Source organism: Poecilia formosa, unplaced genomic scaffold (genome assembly GCF_000485575.1).
Source record: "Poecilia formosa unplaced genomic scaffold, Poecilia_formosa-5.1.2 Scaffold279, whole genome shotgun sequence".
In the NCBI taxonomy this organism is placed as follows: domain Eukaryota; kingdom Metazoa; phylum Chordata; class Actinopteri; order Cyprinodontiformes; family Poeciliidae; genus Poecilia; species Poecilia formosa.
The window spans coordinates 542,243-568,365 of NW_006800218.1; the positions used below are offsets into that span (position 1 = coordinate 542,243).

At 38.8% G+C, this 26,123-nt stretch overlaps 1 protein-coding gene across 1 annotated transcript in view; it reads right to left on the minus strand.

Moving 5' to 3' along the window:
* lpp (LIM domain containing preferred translocation partner in lipoma) overlaps positions 1–26,123 on the minus strand; it is a 199,289-nt gene that overhangs the window by 155,038 nt on the left and 18,128 nt on the right. Inside the window, exon 3 of the mRNA XM_007571364.2 lies at positions 11,303–11,347. The gene's annotated coding sequence lies outside the window, so the exon portion shown is untranslated. The remainder of the gene's footprint in view (positions 1–11,302; positions 11,348–26,123) is intronic.

Here is a 26,123-nt window from a genome sequence, read left to right on the forward strand (position 1 = left end):
GATGTGATCGTTTAATACGCTCCTCAGGGGTTGTTGGCAGGAATGTCATGCCATAGTTTCCCAAATTCTCTAATCCCAATGGTAGCAACCGTTTATACACAATTAGCAGTGGATAACTTTTACCTGAGTGCCTCCTTGATCTGGATAACTTAGTTTTCTTAATAAAGTAAATAATTTGTGTTCAGATTATCTTTGTCTGATAAAAAATTAAATGCTGTTAAGACGATTTGAAAAATTTAACGTGACAAAATCTGTCAGCAAAGCAAACTGCACATCTTTAAATGTCAATTTAATATCAATTGTTAAATTTTATGTCAAGTAAACTTGATGTAATAACACAAAACCTTGATTAAATAAGTTGGGACAACTTTTTAAAAATTCCCTGAACTAATAATTTTTAGTTTAATATAAATGCTGAATACAGTTAAGTCAATTTAATTGAAGTTGTAGCTTATATTACGTGTTGCTGAATTAAAATTAAGCTCAAAAAGCTTGTTCTCTTTAAGCAAATAAACTTGAAAAGTGCTTTCATACAACTATTTACTGAAACTAACAATTTCAAGATGTCTAACTTACTGGAAAACGTTCTGTGATGTTCAAGCCATCATCCTTGAAGAGTTTTAGCGAAAAGGAAAAACACCCAGGTGGTTCTTTCAGTTCTCATTGAGCGTTGCATAACAACACAGACAAATGAAAACAAGATCACCTTCTAATATTACAGTTTATTCACTCTTTGCAGTTCGCCTTCAAGAATAAAAGTCACATTTTGACAGCTGATATACGTTTGAATAAAGTAATGCATTTAACCTGAAGTCATGGTTTGTTATTCTGCAATTTACCAGTAACTAAAGCAAGTTCTTGATGTTACTCTCTGAGATTCATGAAAATACATTTTATTCCAGAAGCAGTGAGAGAGAAAGAAAGTACTCTGATAGGAAACCTGGACTTGGAAAGTTTAATGCAGGGCTGCAGAAAGTTTGAGAAGTTCATAAAATCAGAAGCTAAGTAACCACATAATGCAGCAGGCTAACTTTCCAAACAGTTGCCCTTTTCCTGACCGATATTAATTTTGGTTTTCTTTGAGCTGTCACCACCTTATTCCGGTTTTGTTCAAATTCTGATTTAAAGGAATAAAACAACAAAGGGGAAAAATGTATTTTAGGTTCTTTGATCGAGGTACAGTGGAACCATGGTATATGAGAGGTTAGGGAGCACATGACTGTCTACTTTAATAGTTCAAGCACCAAACATAACTTAACATAATACAAAGTGGAAACAATCTTGGCACTACCATAGCCGTGAACATACACAGTCTTAATTATTTCTGCTCTTTTCGATTCATCACCAAGCAAAATGTATGACAATCACTGATTGGTTGCTTCACAAACACCAGCCAATTGTGTGTCAAGTAGAATTGTGCCTATTTAAATAGATGAAGAAAACCACAAATAGGTGACCTTTCTGCGAATAACTTAGCTCCACACAGCAGGTGAATCTATGAATACTGGACCGTCATGCGGGTAGTCGTCCTTGCAGCCTCAAAATATATGCATCACTATAGTATTAGTATAAATGTGTGCAGTTGGTTGAATCATTTTTAGACCAAAATTGTGAAAATTCTTGATTTTTGTGTATTTAATAAAAAGGAAAAACAAAAAGTTTTCAGGTTTTTCCATCTTGGTCAGAGTTGAAGGGAAAACCATTTATTTTTCAGTGACTTAAGTTGACAGAAACCATCTTAATTTAAACTAAAGACGCCATTATTTCTCTTTTTACCAGAATAAATATAAAGCTTCTTGCCGTCCTTTACCATAAAATAAGAAAACAGGACGTTCAACCATCTGTTCCTTAGACGGTTGGTATCAACAAGCTGACTTATCACGTATTTCGGAGTAGCTGTAAATAACAGCACCGTGGAAAATCTCTCCCCGCTGAATAACAACAGGTTTAAAACAAACTGCAAAGCGAGATGTAAAAACAGAGGAAAGTAGCAGAGGGTATAATCCCTATACTGTACTGATGGTGGATTAACAGATTTCTGGATTCTTCCCAGCCTCTGCCATATGGTGCAGTAGTTACACCTTTCTCCCTTAGTAAACTGTTGGGGTCGTTCTCTAGATGAAACCTCAGGGAGTCTGTTACATCACTCCACGAGTTATCAACATGCACCGAGTCTCAGTTCTCAGAAAACAACGTGAAAACGCTCAGCGTTCCCGTAAAACTTGTGGATTTAACTTTCTGAGACATACTTTCCACCAAGACAAGTCTGAGATTTTCAAACCTTTACATATTACACGCGTATTGAGCTGCTGTCGAAATGTTGAACACGGCTTATCCTCTCTCACCACAATAAGCAGCGCAAATCTATCCCCTTATTCAAACTTATATTGGGTTTCGGCTGAAGGACATAATCCTCTCGCACCGGGTCCCTCACTGCCAAAGCCACATAGAATCAACTCATCAATAACACTTTGTTTACTGAATACAGATGACTTTGCACAGGAATCTCCTTAGCGTGGCACAGATGAATGAGTCCAGACAAATTCATCCGAGCTCCTATCAAATGCTTGAGCTGCCGTTTAAGCAATTGCAGCAGACGGAGATTTCGCGTCGCAATTGTGCGAACATAATGGGGGCTTGGCCCAGTGAAAGATGTAGACAGAAAAAAAAAAAAAAAGCCGCAGCATTTTGCCCCTTTGTCAAGACTTGAAGGTATTGCTTCACTTGCACAGTGGGTTGGCAGCCGCAGTGCCATTTCCTTCTCCCTCGTTATATCAGGCAGTGCTAGACTGTACCGCGTCGGCTGCAGATACATATCAATGAAGGGGTTTGTGGCCAAAGACTTCCTCATGCCACGCAAGGCCAGAGTTTCCTCATACTCTATAAAAAAAACAAGCAGCGGCTGAACTTACTGTAAAGTGTCTCAACTCTTGTGGGGGGGAGAGAGGGTGTATTTACAAAAGATGACAACTAATTCCTATTTGGTGTGAAAGTACATTAGGAAAACTGTTTTGTAGAAATGACAGGGACAAAAATGAGTATTTACCATGGCAGCACAACCTTAAGATTCAACTATAATGACCTTGTGAGAACTATCATTTTTATCTAAATCATGACTAAAAGAGAGGATTACAAGGACTGACCTTCCCTCAGGACTTGTACAGTTCTAGGGTCAGGAAAGGGGTAGTTAGCATTTCTGCAAACCCCACACATCCTGGACACAAGCTATTTAGATGTTGACCTTTAGCCCGGCGCTACAGAGAACTTTGTGAGGCAGTGTATTCCCTCGGGCTGCCTCTGCGATACACTGAGTGGCAAATACCCATACTGCCACTAATTCAACCTAGACTTTCCTTTTTGTTAAAACACATCTTTACATTAAATCTTTACAAAAATCAAAACAAAACCTTTGTTTTGACTTTTCATATTATATATATATATTTTTTTTTTATTTTTTTTTTTTATCCCGTCTTTGAGGCAAAGAGAACTGGGAACTTGCCTCCAGCAAGCGATTGTTTGTCAATGGTCCAGATCCTCTGTATAACAAGTGCTTGGTTTTTACAAGGCTAATTGCTTCCCTTAACCCAAGAAATTCCATACAGCCAAAGAAAACTCTGGTCATTCAGGGAAAAGGACTATTACAGCACAAACATTACAGTGAAAAATATTTGGAACCAAAACTTTAAAATCTTGGCCTACCTTGATAACAGCAACCGGACCATATCTACTGTAACTTCCGGACTCTCGAGCGCACGTGAACGAATATAAGCCGCAACCACTAACTTTGAAATTAAATTTAAAAAAGTGTAGATGTATAGAGGCCACACTTGTCTATAAGCTGCAGGTGTCCACGTTGTAACAGGATACAACCTGGACACTGAAACGGGCGCCCTTTTAATCTTAACTTTTAAAGGGTTTTATCATTTTTAAACAGATATGTACATCAATGTTTTTTTCCAAATACTGCCTGTAATATAGCTGCTTAAAAAAGGTGATCATTGAACATCTTCATGGAATTGAACAGCCTTCATACATACTTCCTCAGTCTCTTGCTTATTGTCCATCTCAACATCACCTTCGTCTCGAAGCAAATTCACTCCCAAGCTTGTGCAGTCCAACCTTTCAAAACTTAATGATGAAATGCTGTGCATTAGCCACATCGCAGTGCTAAAAGTAGTGGCTTATAGTCTGAAAATGATGGTAATGAAAACATACATCAGTATTCTATATTCTGAGAATATTTCTGTCTTCAAAGCAGGTAAAAGGAGGCTACTTCCTACTATTAAAGTTCGAGCTAATAACGTTCAACAAATCCCCAATCCAGAACCCGGATGCTTGGGCTTTCATAATGATACCACACCAGCATGTTTTCTAATGGTTCTGAGCTGTAAACACTGAAGCATCATTAGTGGGACAAACGCATAATGTCACAGTCATTCTGAGCCACAACACTGTAGCACTGCAGCTCATGGACTCAGGTTCATGGATCACTTCAAATGTTACATAACAAATGTGTTTATAGTTAAAAGTTCCAGAACAATGTTAAGGGTAAATAAATGCAGACTATAAATTAACAAACTGGACCCTTTTGAGCTCCGGTGGATCAGCGCTGAAAGAAATCAGATGTTTTTGATTCTCTTGCAGAAAAACAAGGCGCTGAAATCCAGCTTGGCCAGAAGCATCTGTACAGCGTGAGCTGGGGGCTTGATTTAAAGGCTTTGGGCCTCAGTACTCATTCCTACTTGTTTGGACTCTTACTTAATCTTCCCCACTGCTCACTCTGCAGCACTCTGACCCACAGTGACACCCAAAGCAGATTATTTGAAAGGCAAAAGTTAAACTAGTTGTTTTTAAGGAGGCTTTATGCTTAATTGACTGACAGCTTCTGCTGTTTATTTGTCTCAGCTGCTTAGAAGTAATCCAAACCAGCTCATTGGTCTGTTGGGAAAAAAAAAAAAAAATCCACCCAGGGTATCCATGTCAACTCCGTTAATCACTGTGGGCTTGTTTTAATCTAATCTTTCCATCTTAAACACATCTTATTTACTTGTTTTCTGCTTCTTGGTTTCCTTGTGAGGATCTCGGCTCAGCTGTGGACCATCCATACTCCAGCTTCTCATGTTTGGAACTGGCTTGATTTAGACTATATTTTATCTGCTTAGCTAAGACAAGATAACAGAAGGAGGGATTAGGTTTAGGTAGTGCAGGCTACCAGCATCGCATCTTATTTCCACCCAGTATGTTGGTAAATACAAGGGGCGACGAGTTTTCACGATGTTATGAACCACAATCACGTGCAAATAGCTAAAATCCATGAAACGATTAGAAATCCTTGTTTTAATAGTCCAAACACCAAATATACCTCAATATTCATCAGCATATTGGCACTATCGCAGTCTTTCTTATCTCCCCTATTAGGGGTAAAGCCAATTAGCGCCAATGAGAATGAACGCTGCTCCTGAATTTGCTAGCCTGTCAAGTAGCATTGTTCTGAGGTATTTCAGCTCCCCAAGCAGCATTTTCTTTCAAATATTTTAGATTTGCTCTATGACAGAATCTTCAAATACTGTAGGTGTATTTTCTGGCAATAACTATGAGTCATTAGGTAAGTAGTAAAATGTTATAGGCGGGGGGCTTCTGTATTCTGTGGACAACAGTGGACCTTTTCAGAAGATGAATTTTAATCTAGTGATACTAGAGCATTCTGTAAAAAAAAAAAACATCTTACCGACAATCAAACATGGTGCTGGAAGGACAATGGTCCAACGTTGTGTTGCTACTTCAAGACCTGCTGACCTGTTTTTTAATTCTGCTAGGTGCAAGGCGATGTCTGGCAGGCAAGTTTGAGACTTTAAGCGCTCTTGGATTTTGTATTGGTGATCAGAAGCACACCGGCTAGTCCACTGTTGAAAAATGTCTTCAGCCTAGATTTCAACCCAGGTGGAGAGAAAGTGCAGTGAAGCAGAATCCTTCTACAGAAACGTGAAAATCTCACTGCCTATTATTTCAAAACCCTGATGGTATTTGTTTTAGCCAGCGGTGGCATAAGCAGCTAGTATTAGGGAAAAAAAAAAAGCAGCTGGTCTGTTGAAAAAAATAAATAAATAAATAAAAAATCCACCCAGGGTATCTATGTCAACTCCGTTAATCACTGTGGGCTTGTTTTAATCTAATCTTTCCATCTTAAACACATCTTATTTACTTGTTTTCTGCTCCTTGGCTTCCTTGTGAGGATCTCGGCTCAGCTGTGGACCATCCATACTCCAGCTTCTCATGTTTGGAACTGGCAACAACTTCTAATTCAGTTGGCATTTTTGGGTCATTTTGTTGGATATGAAAGTGAACGTTCTCTCACTGGATGTTTGGAATGTAGGGTTTCAGCAGAATCTTTATAAATATAAAAGAAGAGACACTAAATCTACTGTTTCTGAGGAAGCTTAATAGATAGACATGAAGAACAAAAGATGACACGCTGCGAAACACACAAAAATGAAAATATGTGATAAGATTGTGAGAGAAGGAGCAAATAAAAACCAGCCCAAGACAGATTTTATGTATCAGTCAAATGCCTGACCATTTAAACAGATTTGGAGACCAAAAACTGTGCTTCTGTGAAAGATGGAATAGATTTTTTTTTTTTCCCTGCTGCAGTCCAGCAAATACTGGGAGGATTTATCCGTGTAAATAAACTCTCGCAGTCAGATGAGTTAAGGATCCCCTTGGCTACAGCAACAGTCAAACCCAACAAAGAGTTAAGCATTTGCAACTCCACTGTGAAGCTAAACAGTTCTTAAAATTCAGCTGGCAGCCAGCCTCGCTCGTCATCCGCCAATTTGATGAGTGCTTCAAGGATCTGGCCCGAACAGATGAACTGCGAGCCAGTAATCCAAACAAACACAGTGAGGAACCATGAAGCATCCCTGGTAAGTTATGTTAGCACCACTGTGGCCCGCTCGTGGAGGCGGGTCTGCGCTGGTCCACTTCGGTTGCATGACAGGCTGGAGACGTTTAAGCAACCTCAGCGAGAGGAACAACATCAAGTGTATCAGATAAGAATAAATGAGAACAGCTAACGTTTTCTTCCAACTGAGCTTAGAATAATAAGTGTTTATCTAGCAATTGTTGCCAAACTAGTTTTCAGAATAAAAAAAAGCCATTTGAATTGGTAAAGACAATACATATTATCTTTACAATATGTAAGACCATCAATTGGTCTTACGTTGCCGTTTTATCAGCTCATGATATTTAAAGGGATTATATTATGTAAAATTGACTTTTTTTGGAGATTTGCATCATGTTACAATGTTATTCAATCATCAGAAAGATACAAAAATAAATCCTTTATTCTACCGTGTCAACCACTCAGCTCAGCTCAAAATGCATGGGTGGACCTAGCCCCGCCTTCAGGGACGAAGCTCCTCCTCTGAGCTCCAGTTTCCGAGCTTCTGCCTCACAGACCAGCTCCTTCAGACTAGCCAGCAGCAATTAGCAAAGACCGGGTGGAACTCCACATCTGCTGAGCTCATTATAAAAGGTACTTCTCAGTGAAACGCTGGGGGAAAAAAACCTCGTTAAAAGCTTAAACTCTGCATTTCAAAAAGAGCAGGAGTTTTTAAAGAGACAGAGGCCCAATTTTCAAAATTCAAGGATTATCTGATCCTTATAAAATGCCAATATATATAAATTGGCATTTTATTTTTTACCCACATCTTAAGACAAACAGAATAAACACTACATTTGAATCATTCTACTCGTCACAAGCTAATATTAGCTTGTCAAAATCTTTGACGATAGGCTTTATACCACAGGCTATCGGCTGTGGTATATAGCCTGCAATCAGTTGCTTTACAAACATGCCGCTGTTAGCTAGCCAAGTGTACTGTTTTAAGAGTGATGAGTGATGTTCTTTTAGTTTCCACATCATCATTGTCTGTTTTTTTCAACCAAAGACATTTCCTAACACCTGATTTTGTCTTTCTCATCTTCGAGAGAAACATTGTAATGGCCTTATTTCAACATACTGAGAAGTGCATGGCAACAAGTGAGGGAGGGGCTTTGTTTCTCTGCTTCATAGAGAAAACTGAGCACTCTAGGACTTTCTCTGGTGTCGCTTTAAGAACTTTACACCAAAGGAATAGTGAGACACTTTTTAGCTCACAAACCTTGGTGTACCTTCTGAACCGTCATCAGCTCATTTCACTTATCAGACACAAAGTCTTATGAGTCACACAAATAAGGTTATCTTGATGGATCGATTTTTGTTTTTGTCACTAAAGCTGAAGCTAACTGGCTCTCAGCTTGGAAACGGCTGGTTTAAGAAGCAGCAGCAGGACATGAAGGACCCCGACAGCCTCACTTTACTCTTTCACTATGTAATATTCCCCCTGACATACAAAAACTTTCTGTCAAATGCAAACACTGTTTCTATGGTGATATTAAAGCACATAATCTGAGGGTAATAATGGACTCTTTTGAAGAACACATTAATATGGAACATAAAGAGCATTCAAAGCATCTCATAATGTACTTATGAGCAGATGGAGAGAAGAAATATTTTATCTTGATATATGATTAGAAGCGTCAATGTTTCTGGAATGCAGCCATAATGGACAGAGTATTTAAGAAACACTTAACTGCTCAACAGCCAATCAATTAAGCATCGGCTTACTTATGAATAAGTATAAAAAGAGTCTGTGTTACACGATCAAACCAGAGTTTCACCGGTGGCCGTGTTTAGAAAACCTATAACATGATGTTTTCTGGCAAAGACGTGCCAGCTTCTCCCAGTCTGTGCTGCGTGACGTGAAAGGTCACAAATCAGCATCAGCAATTAAGAGCTGCAGAAGTGACTAAGGCTTCTTTGACCACCTGTTCAACATTTTCACATTCATTGCAGGAGTGCTCCGTCCCTCCTGGGAGCACCTCACCATCTGTTTTTATCTAAAATATATAACATGTTGACATCCAACTACAGCACAAGCTTTGTTAGACACAGCCACCTTAAAGCTTCCCAAGAGCTTTTTATTTAGTAATATGTATCATCACGTGTTTCCTTAATGTCCCATTTAAAAAAAAAAAAAAAAAAAGAAAAAAAGCAAAACGAATTGGCAAAAAAAAAAACCTTAAAAAAGGAACGTTAAAACCAAAAAAAAAAACGGTGGCTGGTTGGAACAAAAAAAAAAAGAGCAAGAATAATAAACAACACTCGACGACTTTTTTTTTTGTCTTTTTAATTGCTTTTACAAATCAATCAAACTTAACAAAATGTAGCAAATCCGTTTAATGTCAAAGTGAAAATTGATTTCTACAAACTAATTACAATTAAATAAAAATATGAAACCTAAAATAAGAGGCAGTATGATCAAAGTCAAATGGGTGCACCCAGGTCAACTTTTGAGTAAATGAATAAAGAATATTTGTGGTCCTACTAACTAGGAAGTTAATAAAAAAGCAAAAAAACAATTATTAAACGATGTATAATTTTTATTGCTCCCAACGTTGTTCTGTTTGTCAGTTTTAACTCAAAAAATAATCTCCAACTGTAGTACATCTGAAACCAGAAGCTTACATCCACCAATTAAAGACGTTTTTTCTCACTGACTGAAGTTAAATCTGTTGTTTTAGGTTCGTCAGAATTACCAAAAGTATTTCAATTTGTTAGAAACCAGGATACTAGGCGAGACTTTTTTGAAACATTCTCTTTCAAATTCACACGTTTACATACACTTGGTCAAATTCTGAAAAAACTGAAAGCATATTATCATTTATGAGCAACTATAAGTGCGCTGTGATGTCATTTCCTGCAGTAAGCAGCCTCAACAACACAACTGTATTCCTCACAGGACACTGTTGTGTTCAGGACATCACTGCAGTTGGGTCTGACTCCAATAAAAACCAAAACCAACAACAACAAACTAACAAAATGATTCAGTTTCTCCTTCTTTAGTTCAACTTTCCATCATTGTGCATTTAAGAATCAAATCTGAGCGCTGGAAAAACATCTCGGAGCGCCTTTGGAAAAGGACAATTTGCAACTAAATTAACTCATGTGTAACAACAATCTGTTCAAAGCATCCCGAGAAACAAAATGAAGAAGGTTTTAGATTAGCTTAACAAGGAGGCTGAAGAACTGCAGAACCGTTGAACTTGGAAAAAACATTAAACTATAACCGGAGAGACGCCGTTTTTCCCAACTAAATCAAGACGGCATCATGGGATCACTTAGGACAACTTGTTGCTTTTTTTTTGCCACTTTTTCAGACAGAAAAGCAATGACAGGCCAGAACTATCATAATGTAAAATCTTCATATATACTTAGTGTTTAACACTTAAAAATCTTATCTTGGAAATCTTTTTTCTTAAGATTTAATTAGGATCCAAATTTCTTAACACGATTGTAAAAAATGTTCATCTTAAATTTGTTTTACCTATTTTTAATACATCCTGTTCAATTTTTGAGGCTCAATTATAACTGTCTAAATTTCTCTCCATGCATAAATGACACGTTTGTACCGCTCACCAAAGTCTAAAAACACTATAAAGGTTATTTTCTTTTTCTTTTCATCATTTGGTTTCTCTGTGTAACCCTGATGAAAGGAAAGACAACACTGCAATAACTAAGCTGAATTATTTAAATGTTTTTTTGGGTGTCAAAGGAGGTGGTAGATGTTTAATAGTAAACTAAGGCCTTGTACAGGTATAGTAGGGTCTTTATAAAAACATTTTTTTTTTCCTATGACACTGTTAAGAAAAATATTATTGCACACACTGCTTCAGGAACGTTTTCCTGAAGCAGATCCAGTGCGGATTTGTTTAAATACAAATCTGTCCTGAACGTTGTTTTTAGCATGCCAGAGCCATAGGGGGCAGTGTAGCGCAAAGCCAAAACCTGTCAGCCAATCAGAATGCTTCAAATCAACTATGACTTCCTGTTAGGAATTAAACATGATACCAGGAGGTTTACTTGTGTGGACAAATGTGTAGGTTGAGCTATTTTTAAAATATAAACTTAGTAAAACTCAAGAACGTTGATTGTGAATCATGTTTTGACAAGTATGTGGCTATATTGGTGCATTATTTGTCCAAGACTGTAATCCAAGGGACTTAAATCTCTGTTTTCCCAGGTACACACAAATACAAACTTTTCTAAAATCTCTACTTTGGTGGGAGTTTTTATTAATAACCATTTTTAGTGATAAAAACAGTGTTTTGTGCATAACGACATGCTCCTTTTTCTCATATATCCAACTACATGTGGACTTGGCTTGACAAAGAGACCGTAAAAGTATTTAGAAAAACTTACCTAAATACCAACACTAACGATGGTCAGGATCACAGGATAAGTCACCTGGAAAGAAGGACAATAGAAAGACACAGTTAAAAAAAAAAAATACAAATCCAAAAAGGAAAAAAAAAAAACCTATCTAGATCAATAATGTGGCTCGGTGTCGGGTTGAAGCAGCCGTTTGAATCCGTCTCCGCTTCAGTTGTTTACTTAAAGAAAGTTAACATTAAAGTGCAGCTCTGCCTCCTGAAGTGAAACACCAAGTTTTGACTGCAGGGGATAAATTCAAAAATGATAATTGTGAGTGAAATTGCTATTTCTGGTGTTGTGAATGTCCTACATTCTGTTTAGATGCAGGTAAGGGTGGGTGGGGTGGAGAAGGATTTTTTTTTTGTCTCCAGGGCCCTAAGATGTGCATTCCTCTTGCTGAGGAAAGCTTTTGTTCTGATAAATTGACAGTGTCAATTTCCCACATTGCCACAGTGTGGCATATACTACAGGGAGCAGCAGTGGGAACACAGATGCTACGCACGATTGGCATCACTCAACCTGACAGCTCTTGTTTTTTGGGCCTTTTCTTCCTTTTTTTCTTTCAAGGGGGAGGGTGGGCTATTTTTTTTTTTTTTTTCTAAATCTGAACTTCCAAGTCGAGGAAGCAGGAAGGAACGGGAATTAATACACCTACACATCCCTTCTCCCTTTGGAAAGGGGAAAAAAAAAGAAAAGGATTCTTTGTACTCGCATCATAATTACTGGTGGGCGCCACTTCTGGATTGTTATACTCTCCGCCCAAGTTGAAAACAATATTTTGAGGACGCGCAGCCGACAACTAGGTCTCGTTTCCTTAAGTTTACTTGTTTTCTTTTTTTTTTTTTCACCCCCGTCTTAATTTTGCGAAGCAGAGTTCTGGAAGTTCTATGCTCTCTATTTCTCACATACTGCTCGTCTGCAAGCATGCAGTCAGGCACAGAGGGGCAGTATTCAGATTCAGCAGCAGCCTGAACCTGGCACAGGCACACAAATATTACTTCTACACTGAGTGCACAATAATTAAGTGAGTAAGTTTGACCACATCACCATTTTGAGGCACGTTTTCTAGCTTCAAGCCGGATAAACGTGAATGCTTAATGGATTTAATCATAGCAGGTGATGTGTGTCTGCAGGACAATGCTCCATCACATGCATCAAAGTTGCGTGGCTAGCCATTAAACCCTTTAAATAGGAACATGAGCCCCTTCCTCGTCTGACTCGAACCCAACTGAGAACTGCTGGGAAGTTCTTGTGCAGCAGATTTCCAGTGAAGGGAAACAGAACCGCCTCTCTGTGCTGTGCAGCATCGGCCACCGACTCATTCTTTTTCCACGTCAGAAATGTTTTACTGGAAAGCTTAAACAGATGAAAATAATAAATGAAAATGGGTGTTTTTCATTTAGTTGCGTAATAACTCTGCATAATAATAGTTGCCCAATAATCGTGCACGCGCTAAGAAAGCCAAAACTTTACTTTCTGGAACATTAGTGTTTGAGGTTTGTTAACATTTTTTTGGATTAATTGAGAGCACCGTGGTTGGTGATTCTGATAAATGAGACTTGCCAAATAATTGTGCACACAGTGTACTTATTACTGATCTGTAGGGTCCAAAGAAGCTTAACAGTTGTGATAAAGTCGGTCATCTACAACCTGAAGATCTAGAGAAACTCATGTTTATCTCTAATCACACTGATTACTGCAAAGGCTTCATAGGTCAGCCTCTCAGGTCTTCTGGTTCTGGTTCTGCTCTGCATCTCCAGAACCAGAACCAAACATGGAGAAGCAGCATTCAGCTTCTATGCACCACAAATCTGGAACAAACGTCCAGAAAACTGAAAGACGGCTGAAACACTGAGTTCCTTTAAAACCCCACCTGTTTAGGGTCATCTTTTATCAGGAATAAATGGAATATTGATGAACATATTTCATGTGTAATTACTTACTGATTTTGATGGCATTTGACAAAATGTAATGTTTATTCCTAGCTTCATAATTTGTGACTGCATGCCGTTTCTCATGATGTAAAGCACTTTGATCTGCGTTGTTGCTGAAATGTGCAACACCAATAAAATTTACTTCAAAATCTGATTCCCCCCCTTCTGTTCAGGAAATTATGACCTTTTTGTTTGTTTAATTTAAAAGGTCAGGGAGAGGTGCTCTGATGCATAAATGNATACACTGTATATATAGATGCATAATAATTCTGCACCCTAACAGTTGCCCAGTATTTCAGTGACTATGGTCGACATATGGTGGATATTCTTTTACCTTCTTAAATATTCAGGTTTAATGAGGAATTGTTGTTTCCTAATTATAGTGAAAACAGAGAAATATACAAATTCTCATGCAGCAGTTATTTTTATGTAGGTCTCATTCTATGGGGGCCGAGCAGCGGACGGCCTAAGGAACACATTCAACGCTTTGGAGAAACTTTTATTACAAGGACCACCTCCCATATCAGTCACAAAAACACTGCAGTTTCTTATGCAGATTCTATTTATATCATCCGCTCCGAAAGTCCTGCCAACCTGCATCATACCAAGAAACTCAATAAAAATGGAGGTTTTTGGAGTGCTGCTATACAAACTTTGGCTCTCGCTGTTCTTACCTAGTGTCTGCTGATAGGGCAGAGCAGTGAAATACTCACGTCTATGACCTCCTGGACTTTACATGTACGCTGAGCAGATTGAGCCATCTGTCCTTGTAGATTAGTCTGAGACAACAACTACTAACCGGAGATCTTTAAGAAATAATTATGCAGACCTTCATTTACCTGGAGCAGATTGAGTGAGTGCTAATGTTTTAATTAACCTTGAGATTCCCACACTGACAGGTGCTCATGTTCTGCCTGGACGGGATCCAGCTCACAAAGTTCCACACCGGTTTTCTGCTCAGCAACTCTTAAAGAAGTGAGATGAATAAAGGTTTGGTTTGGAGCGGAAAAGATTGCTGCACATTAGCGAATGACTAGCTGACGGCTGAGGGGTTTTTTTTTTAATCAGATCGGGGAATGTTTTTGGATGAACCGATATTACAAATACTATAGGAACACCAAAATAAAAAGCAGGCAACATAAGCAAATAAATATTTATCAAGATAAAATTAAATAGCAAATTTGATCTAAAAATAAACAATATTTAAAGTACATTTTAATAAAACAACATGTCCAGTCTCTGTTTCTGCAGAGCAGGCAGCCCAGAGAACGTCTGTCCTCTGGCAGAACCTTGGAAAAAAAATAATAATACCGACACATTTAAAACAAAAACAAACCAGGATGTAGTCATATCAGATCAAGGTGGGAATGGGGACAAACCAGTTGGACTACAATACCAGTTTGAATAAGAGAGGGAGTTAAGTTACTGATATGTCTAACAAAGGGCAAACATTATATTTAATATATCTGGGTAAGCTTTAGATAACTTAAACAAGGCAGGATCCACCCATATTATCAACATCATTTTGATCAGAAATATATCATCTATTCCAGCTCCACTCTTCTGTTTTTCACATCTGTCTGTTTTTGTCCCGACTATTTGAGGCAGGGGTCGGTCACGGATATCGATTTATGTCAGGGGTTTAGAAGGTTACAGCTTCAAAAACGGCAAAAAAATAAAGTTCAAGAAGTGACAGAATATTGTTCGAGTGCAGTTGGACGCAGTGGATCATTCCAATATGATAATTATTGTCTGATTTAAAAGCTATAATACTAAACCACACATCAGTCAAAAACAGTTTGCCATGTCCTGGATCTTCTTAGCCATGATTTTCCTAATATCGCATCGACCGGACCCATTCTAATCTGGAATACCCAGAATGCAAAGGGTATTCCAGGGTTTTACTCCGGTTTTGAGACCTTAATATACATTCAGTGAAACATGCAAAAGCATATTTAATGTTGGTCAACCTGAGGAGTAACGTAAAGCTGTGATCTGATGGTTGACATTGCTGAGCATCACTATGTATGTGCTACTAAATTATTAAACCACCAGAAGAAGAAAAAACAGTAAAGTTGTATTAATTTAAGCATTCCAAAGTCACTTTCATCACCAATTGGAAAACTTGCCGTGGCTTTACAATCTAACCTGGACATCCTTGAAAATGTTCTGCCTTACTTATATTTTTTTTTCCATAGTTAAATAAAATGAGGCCATTTCCTTCAATGCCAGCCCCATTATGATAACCTCTGATAGTCTTTTTAGTCTCGTAGGCCAAGGCAACAAGACAAAGAGCTAAATGCTGGAATTATCAAAGCCATTAAATGTTCAGATAAAGTAATTCGCTATCAAACACAACTGATCATCCAAGAATATTAGACCATTACAGCAATTCTAAAGAACCACGATCTGTCAAAGAAATGCAATTTCAGTTCTGAAAAGGTCTTTATTCATCAGGTCATGATGGCTGGGATTGAAAGAGAATTAGAAAAACTTTGCCGTCACATTGCCATCCGGATTGCTCTGCTGTTTCAGCCTACATTATGTCTGCTGCAAGCTCCCGAGTTATTGTTTTAGCTAAACAACAGCCGACACAAACATGCTCATCATTCAGCACCGCTCACACATCCTTGGTAAAGCCTTCACCTTTTTACTTAGCTTTACTTTATACCTGATCCTATGTGTAAACTCCAATAATTCAGACAAAAATTTGACAACCAAATGGTTTCTTACTCAGCGTGGGCCCCATCCAGAGCCAGCGGGGCTAACAGGAATCTGCCTCAGGGCAACAGGGAACGCCGTCAGTGGGATTATTAGAAAAGACTCACTGACTGTTTTCCTGACCGCCTGTTCATTCAGGAGAGCTGCCCCGGGAGAAAAGCAACGCAACACAGCTGAGTGAATTCAAACGGTTTTATTTGGACAGATTTATGCTAAAATGAAGCAACTAATGAGCTGAAAAGTACAAACCACTTGATAAGAGGCATTTAAAAAAGTTAAATAGCTGTCTAAAACCCTACTCGACTATACCGGCTGCGACTCAACACATATCTTGCGTCTGACCGGCCTCGGCAGTAAACAGCAGAGGTATAAGCAAGTGTCCACTTCCGCAGGACAAGATAAGGTTTCAGCAATGTTTGTTTCAAAACCGAAAAGCCATTTTTCCTTGTTGTTGTTTTCAAGAACAGAGTTTCATCCATCACACACCGTGGGCGTGTCCAAATGCAGGTCTGCATCCTTCCAAGGCCGTATCTGAAGGCTGATTATGTCACATGTGTTTTAATGTCATTTTGTGAACAGGTAATTAAAGAAAAAAAAAAAAAAAAAAAAAACAGCTAGTCGAAGACAAATACTTTGTGACAATAAAGTATGTAACAATTTAAAAATGTAAAATGTAACAAGGAAACATTATTTGTCTGCATCTTTTTCATAAGGGCTTTGCATCAGTGAGAGCTCGACCTAAAAGCAATCAGAGGGCCTCAAATGTCCCGCACGCCACATTTTGGGCACCCTTAGTTCTAAAACAGATGTGTTATATGGACGTATCAATGTGTGAATAAAATATAATTTAAATATACTATCCACTCTGTACATTATTGAAGTACGATGGAGTACTATGACCATGCTAAGAACATTTAAGAAATAGATTAAAATTACAAGAATAAAGTCATAAAATTAAGAGAATAAAGCAATTATATGATAAGTTGTACGAGAATAAAGTTGAAATGGTATGAGAATAAAGTCGCAGTATTTACTGGAATGGTTATAATATTATGACTTTATTCTTGTAACATAACTTTATTCTCAAAATAATGTTATTCCTGTATTTTCACTATTCTCATAATTCTTTAGTCTATACATTATGGCTTTTCTTATAATTTTATGACTTTATTCTTTTTTTTCTTAGTATGGCCCTAATAATCCATTGTAATTATAGCATGTAAGATTACTCATCTGGTATTTTCAACAGTTTTTTAATATAAAATGATGACCATAATAAATGTGTGCAGAGTAATCAGATTATGAACATTTTCATACCACTCCATCCCTACTTAGGCATGAAAAATGAAAAAATGTGACTTATTGATAAAGTAAATGTCATATAGTTCCAAGAATGCTTTGAACGATTCAGGGTGAGGTGCAGCAGGACGTCCAGTCCAAAAGGTCAGGCTGGAGTCCTGAGGAAACATGAATAGTTTAAGAAAAAAGTCACACACCGTGTGATTCCTAAATTTAAAAATAATCAAATCTTCTCACTATTAAACTTTATCTTAGATTCCTAATAATATCTTGAAACCTTATTATTTTCCGGCGCAAGGAGGTTAAGGTCTTATCTCTCAGTAGAACATTTCCAGAGGGTTTTCTGGACTTTTCCTCACCTGACCGAAGGTAGCCTCCGCTGGGTTTCACCTGACCCGTCTACCTGCCCAGCCAGTTTGTTGCTGCCTTACATGCAGCAGTGGTCCGCCATTTCCTGCGGCCTCATTACCCCTCTGCTTTGTTTTGTTTGCCTACAGACTTTCTGGTTTGGTTGCCTGATAGCACCGGTATGCTCACTGCGCACAGCAAGCCTGCACTCTGATCACGGCACGCACACGCGCACGCACACACACACACACACACACACACACACACAGTTCTTTGTTTCTTTACATAAACTATGCCACCTCTTTGCCAGTTGCCCCTATGAACCTGTCCCAAGTCCAGAGAGGCTGGCTCTAAACCTTTCCGATGACAAAGAAAGGACTCGGAGGTGCACAGTTAGATACTTCACAACTTTCTTGCTATATTTAACGACATTTCAGACAAAAAAACCCCCCAAAAAACTAAATTGGTACCATCCAAAATCGGAATCGGCCAGAAAACTGCAATCGGTGCACCCCTAGTAACTGCTGTCCATATTGAGCACCAGAACAAATCTGTGACATTTTATCTATGTTTTTTTTTTGTTTGTTTTTTTCATTCTTTTGATGCTTGTGTGACAATTGAAAGTTGGCCCACTGACAGGATTTAGGAGATTAGGAAATGTTTCCATTGTGACGGATCCATGTGAAATGAACACAAGTGACCTCAAACCTGATACACAAAGTTTGTGTCGCCCTCTCTTCTCAACCAACCTGAAAATAATTTAAAAAAATTAAAAATCAGTAAATGGGGAGCTCAGACACAAAACATCCAGATTTAGCACAGAGGCCAAGAGTCAGCGCTGACTGAACAGCACAATACGCACAATTAGGTAATCTGCTAATAAAGTAGATTCTGGGACAAAACACTTAGACCCAGATGATAGCCTTTGCCCCCTCTCATGCATTACATCAGACAAGGAAGCGGTGGCTCCTCTTTGTACGGTCCAACAGCATGAGGAAGTCCCCACCGCCCCCTCTGCTCTACTCGTAATAGCATTAGCGATGCTCTGAAGACCACGCATGAGTGCTCTCATCAGCACTGTGAATAAACGCTTTCCATCCAGCTAAGCCTCGCCGCTCCGTCTCTGCTTATTTGGACTGGAAGCAAACAGAAGTTAATCAGTATGAGCAACTGTTTCACAATATGGGAGGTGTCAGACGAGATGAAGGATTCACACTGAGATGACTCTTTCTGACAAACAACACAAACCCCAAAAATAACCTGTCAATCTGTAAGCGTTCCCACTCGGCCGCGGACCGTCGGAACCGTCTGACGGAGAGAGAGCCGTCAGAACGGCGGGAAAGGATCAATTATGTAACTGCAACATTTATTTAATTGTTTGGTTGTTGTTCAAATAGGCTTTACTTTTCTCTGTGAAGGCTGAAGGAAGGAAACCCTTCAAACGGCAACATTTGAAATGATTTCCACAATTTTGCAAAAACGTTTTTAACTTCCACTGATTTAGCAGACAGATCGCTCTAATCTCTGAATTGAGACACCAAATCTGGTTTGCAATTTAATTTCAGTAATTATTTTGAAAAAAAAAAAACACACAACTTATTATTTGACACATTTTTTATTTTAAATTAGAAAAAGCTTTAGAAAAAAAATGAATTTATTTTTCTATCCATTTGATTTTTGTGGGAAATTGTGTTAAAGCACAGCACACAGTTTTCAACTTAATGACAAAAACCTTTCTTCTAAAAGCAAAATACATATACCTTAATAGTACTTTCAGCATCATTCTGTTGTGGAAATTCCCCCAATTTTTCTATGTAAAGAAATATCTGAAAACTGGTAAAAACCTACATTTTTTATTATATTTAAAAACATTAAATGGTTCTGCACAATTTTTAGCCAACGTGATTTCAAGAGCGATTGTGGAAAATCCAGAGAGCCACCGGTTGCAACACCTGGATTAGATGATTAGTGGGAAATCTATATCTTCCATTAATAAAAAAGACCATCTCCTTGTCCCCAAACCACTACGTCACTGACACATGCAGCCGGTCACATTTCTGTTTGCTTTTCCATTTTGTCAGTCAGCTTTTCCCTCATGTGAGTTCAGGGTTCAGGGAGTGGGTTCTGAACAAATGATGTCATTTGTTGCAGAGAGAGTCACCACCCTTGAGACCACCTCTCCCTTTGCCCCCCAGAACTGTTGGGTAAACCATAAACTCCTCAATATTCACGTATTTCAGAGTCACATGAAGTCAGATTCATAGCCTTGGCAAAACTGGGTCATCAACAGGGCAATGACACCAATAGAGAAGCAAATTTGAAACAGAATGACCACAACAGAAAGACTAAAGGTGTCGTGCTGATCGAGTCCAGACCTGACAGCATCTTGAAACCCTTTACTGTTATTGTTCAAAAGACTCTGGGTGCAATCACACCAGCTGCTCTAATCCAACTCTAGTTCATTTGCCTAGAAAGTTTGGGGAGATGTGAATGTGAAATCAAACTCTCATGCCTACAAACCTCTCTGTTTGGTTGAAGTTAACTCTGGTGTTGTTTGAGTCCATATATGGATGCAAGACCACTCCAAAAGCAGGAAGCAGACTATAGTGCTGGGCATTCTGGGTAAACTCAAGAGTCTGGCGACAGCAGGAGAAATGGCTCATGGCCTTTTAGCAAAGACAAACGAGAAATCCTACAATCACTTCAAAATCTGAAGCCACTATTTTTTTGTTTGCAACTTGTGAAGGAGGATTCTGTTTGTCTTCTTCTGAGGTATTCCTGTTGTTTCCTCCAGTGGTTCCTTCTTGGTGCAGCGCCACCACAGGCGAGGGGGTGGAACAGTTTTTTCAAAAGCTTTGATTTGTTGTGTGAAAGAGAACCATAGTAGCTGAAAATGTAACAGATGTTGAAATTTTGCTCCAGAATCAAGTAAGGTAAGGTCATTTTATTTATATAGCACATTTTCAGCAACAAGGTAATTTAAAGTGTACCATCAGGTGTGAAACCACCCTAAATCTCATCACCCTCATCTGCAAACTAAAAATTTACTAACTTATCTAGCAGTTGGTGTCTGCCTAGCATTTCGTTTCAAGACGAGTGCACCCCATTTGCAACAGACAGAATTCAAAGGATGCATATTCCTGAAAAGAAGATATTAAAACCCATAAACGAGCCCCAAATCATGAGCTTGAAATCCCAAGGTAACCGGATACCTTTGCTTAAACACAAAAACGGCCTAATGGGTTGAAAGAAAAGAACCCGTCAGGTCTCTCCGTCTTGCGCCGCACACACTGCACCTATCAGAGGAATCTAAAATTGAGCCGTGATGCCTGACTGTGGTGGGGAGTGGGGGCCTTGTGCGAGGTTATGTGGAGACTGTGTCTCAGGTGTAAAGCTGCCAGAGCAGAGACGGTGACTTCAGGCCAAGAGAGCGATTTGGGTCAGTTGGTAATTGCGTTCCTGGACCACAGGGGACTTGTTGGCAATTAATCCTGCCAATGAGCCGTGTGAAATATGCACAGGGGACTGATACGTGCAGCTCTGTTAACGCCGCTCTTTCAAAGAGTGATGGGGTAAAATCTCTGCTGCTGACACCACAGTCACAGCGGCAGTAAGAGAGCTGTAAAAAAGAAAAAAAGTAAAAAAAAATCCAAGCTCTTTAGATAAAATCTGAAATTGACCCGAATAAAATTTCACCAATTATATCTACATGTTTTAATTTGAGCCTAACATCCCTAATCTAATCTGGTCTCTCATTACTTACCACATAAAGTTCCCTTAAAGAAGAGGAAGCATAGGAAAAAAAATATTGTGACGTTTCCCCTATTTAGTCATTTAAATTGTTAAAAATGCTCTACAAAATGTAAAATTATTTTAAATGTATAAATGCCAGTATAAATTCATGTTTTTTTACAGCTTTCACTGTGTTTCCATTCAAACATCTTTTCATCATCCTTGTGTCATTTATGTTTTTTCAGTTTCGGTGTTCTGGCACGTCATTAATAGTTGTGTTTTGCCAACAACACAACAACACGCTCCAGTAATCTGACGGCCTCCAGGGGCCGCATCTGTCATCGTGTGCTGAGCGAGCCGATCGCTCACTCCTCTGAAAAAGAGTCTCATTAGGCCCCGCTCTTTTGTCTAATCGAGGATTAAACACAAAGAGGCATCTGATCTCCAAAGTGACAGGGCCACAGACGAAATGTCACACAATCACTCCGCCGTTTGGAGCTAGTGCCGTCATGACGCCGTTAACGATGGTTGCCGCTCACCAGCCGCCACGAAGCGTGACGGACGACAAAAGGGAAGTTCTCAACAGAAACTTGTTTTGCAAATAAGGCAAAGCAACGTGAACTGGCCTTCCTAGTTGTAATATGAAACATGAATCTTTTCAGGAAGTTTGGTGGCGTTGCCACGAGAGTGGAAAACCAGTGAAGAAGTGGAGTCTCGGCAGGGATTTCCTGCCAACTACATTCTGCCACAGTGGATGTTTGCTATTACTGACAAGTGTGGAGAGAATTTCAAGATGAGAGCCGGAAAGTACATCCAGGAGAACAAATTTGGTTAACTAATTTAAAGTTTTAAAAAAAATGGGGGGGGTTGAGATGCAAAGAGGAATACCCAGAAAAAAAAAAAGCCAGAAGTAGATACCAGCTACAGCGGACGACAGACGGTTCCCCCTTTCTTTGAACAAGTCTTCTTAAACAAATACAGCTACAAAGGAGTAGCGTCAATTCAGATGGAAAGCTCCTCAAAACTTACAGGAACATTCAGATTAGAAATATTGGGGTTTTCTATACTCCTTCTATTACTGTATAGTTGCTGAGGAGGCTAAAGGAGTTTGCGTTCTTGTATTATGATACCATTACAATTATATTACTTGAAAATGGTCTCAAAACAACAATATATTTAATCGCAATAAATTCTGGGACAGTTTATCATTCAACAAAATGTTGTCATGACAGGCCTGTTATGACAAAGTTTCAGCATGCCATCTTGTACGTTATTGTGTAAATCACAAGCAAAAGTTTAAATTAAAAAGAAAAAAAATTATTGCACCTTTAACATAATACATCTACCACTGCGTAGAGTCAAAGTCTTACAACTACTGCTTCAAAAATAAAATGGAAGTAGTACAGCTGCTTTCCTAAAAACAGCATATAATCATATTTCTCAATATGTCGATTAAATCTGTCATTGAACCAACAATGATACAATAACTTACTGCTCCTAATTACAGCCGTCGCCTGCTGTCATGAGACATCAGGACTAAAAAATAAAAAATAAAAAATTGCAATTCCAGATAGAAGCGAGTCAAATGAGCTTTCTCTGAGGACGGGTCAAGCCTCAGAAGTAAGGTGAGCAGCTCCATGATCATCATCAAGTAAAAACAGTTTTTATGGTGAAATTTCAGTACGAAAACAAAATCTGAACTATAAACTTTGTCACGGACCTCTGGAGGCGAAAATAATCTTGACATTTGAAGAGAAACAAAAGACTGAAGTCTGCATTGTGAGAAGTTTAATGGTTATAAAACGGTAATTGACTCCATCAGCTGTTTCCAACAAATCTGATGACAACATCAGAGTGTGAAGGTGTTTTTTTTGTTTTGCGTGTATGTTGGGCGGACAAGCAGTAAGTGCAGGCAAAGTCTTCTAAAGAACGCCATCAAAGTGCCGAAGACCTTTAAGCGAGGTAATGACTCATGTTCCAACACAATAACAGCTACCAGCGTGCAGCCAAACCTTCCCTGAAATGAGCGGCCCAGCCAGAGCTTTGAAATCTACTGAAAAATAATGCCTCTGAGATTGTTTATTGACTCGATCTGTCCAGCGTAGCAAGGAGAAAAAAAAAAGGAAAAAAAAATTCAACCCAGGAGTGAAAAGAATACCCAGATGCACAAAAAAGAAAATAAATAAATCTATGATGCCATGTTTATACTAGTTAAATAAAAAAAATAAGCAGCTTTTTGGGTGCTGTGGTGGCGCAGGGGCAAAGCCCAACCCCATGTATTGAGGCCTTAGTCCTCATGCCGGTGGTTGCAGGTTCAATTCCTGGCCTGGCAACATTTGCCATGTGTCTTCCCCCTCTCTCATTACCCTCTTTCCAGTCAAACTACTTTCAAATAAAGGCCACTAGAGCCAACAAAAAAAAAAACCTTTAAAAAGCGGTGTTTTGATCCGTTTATTACCGATTCCAAAACAGAAATAATTATTCCCAAACAAAAGCGACACGTTTGTGATCTCAGCCTTTCAATCTGCATCCTGAAGCCCAAACAGCACAGAGTGATAGCAGATAAGAAGACATCAATAGCTGTAAGGTAAACACAAATTTAAACTCTTTAAAACACACACACACACACACACACACACACAAGCAAAGTAATCAACCCCTTAAAGTGATTCTCCTTAATAGGAACGATAATCTCCGCTTCAGCTGGACTCTCCTCAGCTCTGTTCAATCCTCTGGGCAATTGCTTGTTAATCATGCCTTAATTTATTGACGAGATTCATTAGGAAGGCTCATCTTAAAGAAAAACAAAAAACAAAAAAACACACCATCTCCTTCAATCTGTCCATGCCAGTGTCTTGAAATTAAGTAGAGATACCAGATTAGTTCACTTTAAGAGCATTGGAGAAAACGACTTCTTGAAACCTCTAAACTAGCTTTAAACACTCGGCTTATCAGAAATTCTTTGGAGCGCTCTTGATAATGTTGTTGTAAACGACTTTTATCAGCTCTGTAACTCGCAGTTAAACATTAATGCGGCATACTTGACAATCTCATACATGCTCTGTTCAAAGACATCCGATAGTGTGGGAGAATGAGCTACTGAAAGAACGAGGGCTGCTCAGAAATTACAAGGTCGACCAGTGAAGAGTCTCCCTCCATGCTTTACTCTCAGCTTCCTTCAATCCCTGATGAACATCACTACAGTTTGATATAGAAAACTAAAAATGTCAAAAGGTGACAACTAGCAACAAAAATACAGGACCTAAACTTCCTTGCCTTTTGTTCCATACTTAACACAATTAGGCTAAATGAACATTGACAGATCATGTTAGCTTGTTAAAGTGGCAGTATTGTGTATTTTCCAGGCACATGCTGCTATTATAGCACAATCAAGTCACTGTTTCCTTCAGTTGTTATAAAAATGCTATATATTAAATTTCACTTAAAAGAAATTTTACCACACACCAAATTCCTTACTTTTGGTGCCATGTTTGTTAATCTAAGGAAGTATTTCTGTAACATTACAGCTGACATGAAGTGTCTTAGCTAAATTATTAAAAACAACCAAAAAAAATACAAGCATACACTCTAAAAAGCTGTTAGCTTTATTAACATTTGCATCCAACAAACACAAAATTCAGACTTTTAATGAGACTTGTTAAAGACAGACGGTAATATTAACATGGAGAGAACTTTCAATGATCCAGTGTTTGTCACGTTGGCGCTGTGGTGGACTGTGTTTTGGGCGCCTCAAAAGTTTTGTTTCTGCATCTGTTTTTCCAAAGTTGCATAGTTTTCACTTAAAGGTCACTGGAGATACAAGCCGACTTAACAGATAGTTAAGTTTCACAGAACCTTCTGGAGAGTTCTGTTTGTTCAAGAGCTCATCGATGGGTGCATTTGACTGAAGGCAGCGCCACATAGTGCTGAGCTGACATGTAACGCGATGCGCTTTAAACAATCCAAGCTGGTGGGGGATTTTGTCTGAGCACTGTGGAACATCACTGTATTGCCTGGTATTAAAAACCCTTAAGGAGCAGCATGGCCACGGCCTTCTGACAGTCATAACCTGTAGCCCCGTTTTCACGTCTAAAGGAGATTATGAAATACCAATAATATATGAGGTTCTCTTTTTAATAGGACACAATGTGGAAAACGTGAAGCTGTACGAATACAATATATAGAATATATATTATACAAAGACAGTTGTAGAAAAGCAGAGTTGCTTCAGTCGGAGGTTTCTTTGTTGTAATACAGACTACTATAGGAGATCCTTCCTGCCCACAGCCATCACCTTTAGAGGGGCAGTATTATGTAAAATTGACTATTTTAGCTTTACAACATCTCATAATGTTACTCGCTCATCAAAAACACAGCTACAGTGTTGCTTAGATTCTTACATGACTGAGAAATCCTTGAATCTCCCATGGCAACCATTAATCTGCGCAAAACCTGGATGGACCTAGCTCCTCCTCTGAGCTGCAGTTTCCACCTCACAGAACAGACCTCCCCTACAACTTTTACTCTCAGCTCCTTCAGACTAGCCAGAAGCAATTAGCAAACACCAGGTGGAACTGCTCATTAGCCAATTTATTATATGAGCTACTTCTCAGTGAAACACTGGTAAAAATGTTGCTAAAGGGTTAATAGAGAAGCTTTGTTGTGATGACTTCCTGAAGGCGGAGTTTCAGAAAAAGCAGGAGATTTTAAAGAGACAGGAGACCCAATTTCAAAGTGTTAAATTACAAAGTAAAATTTATTGATGGATGGATGGA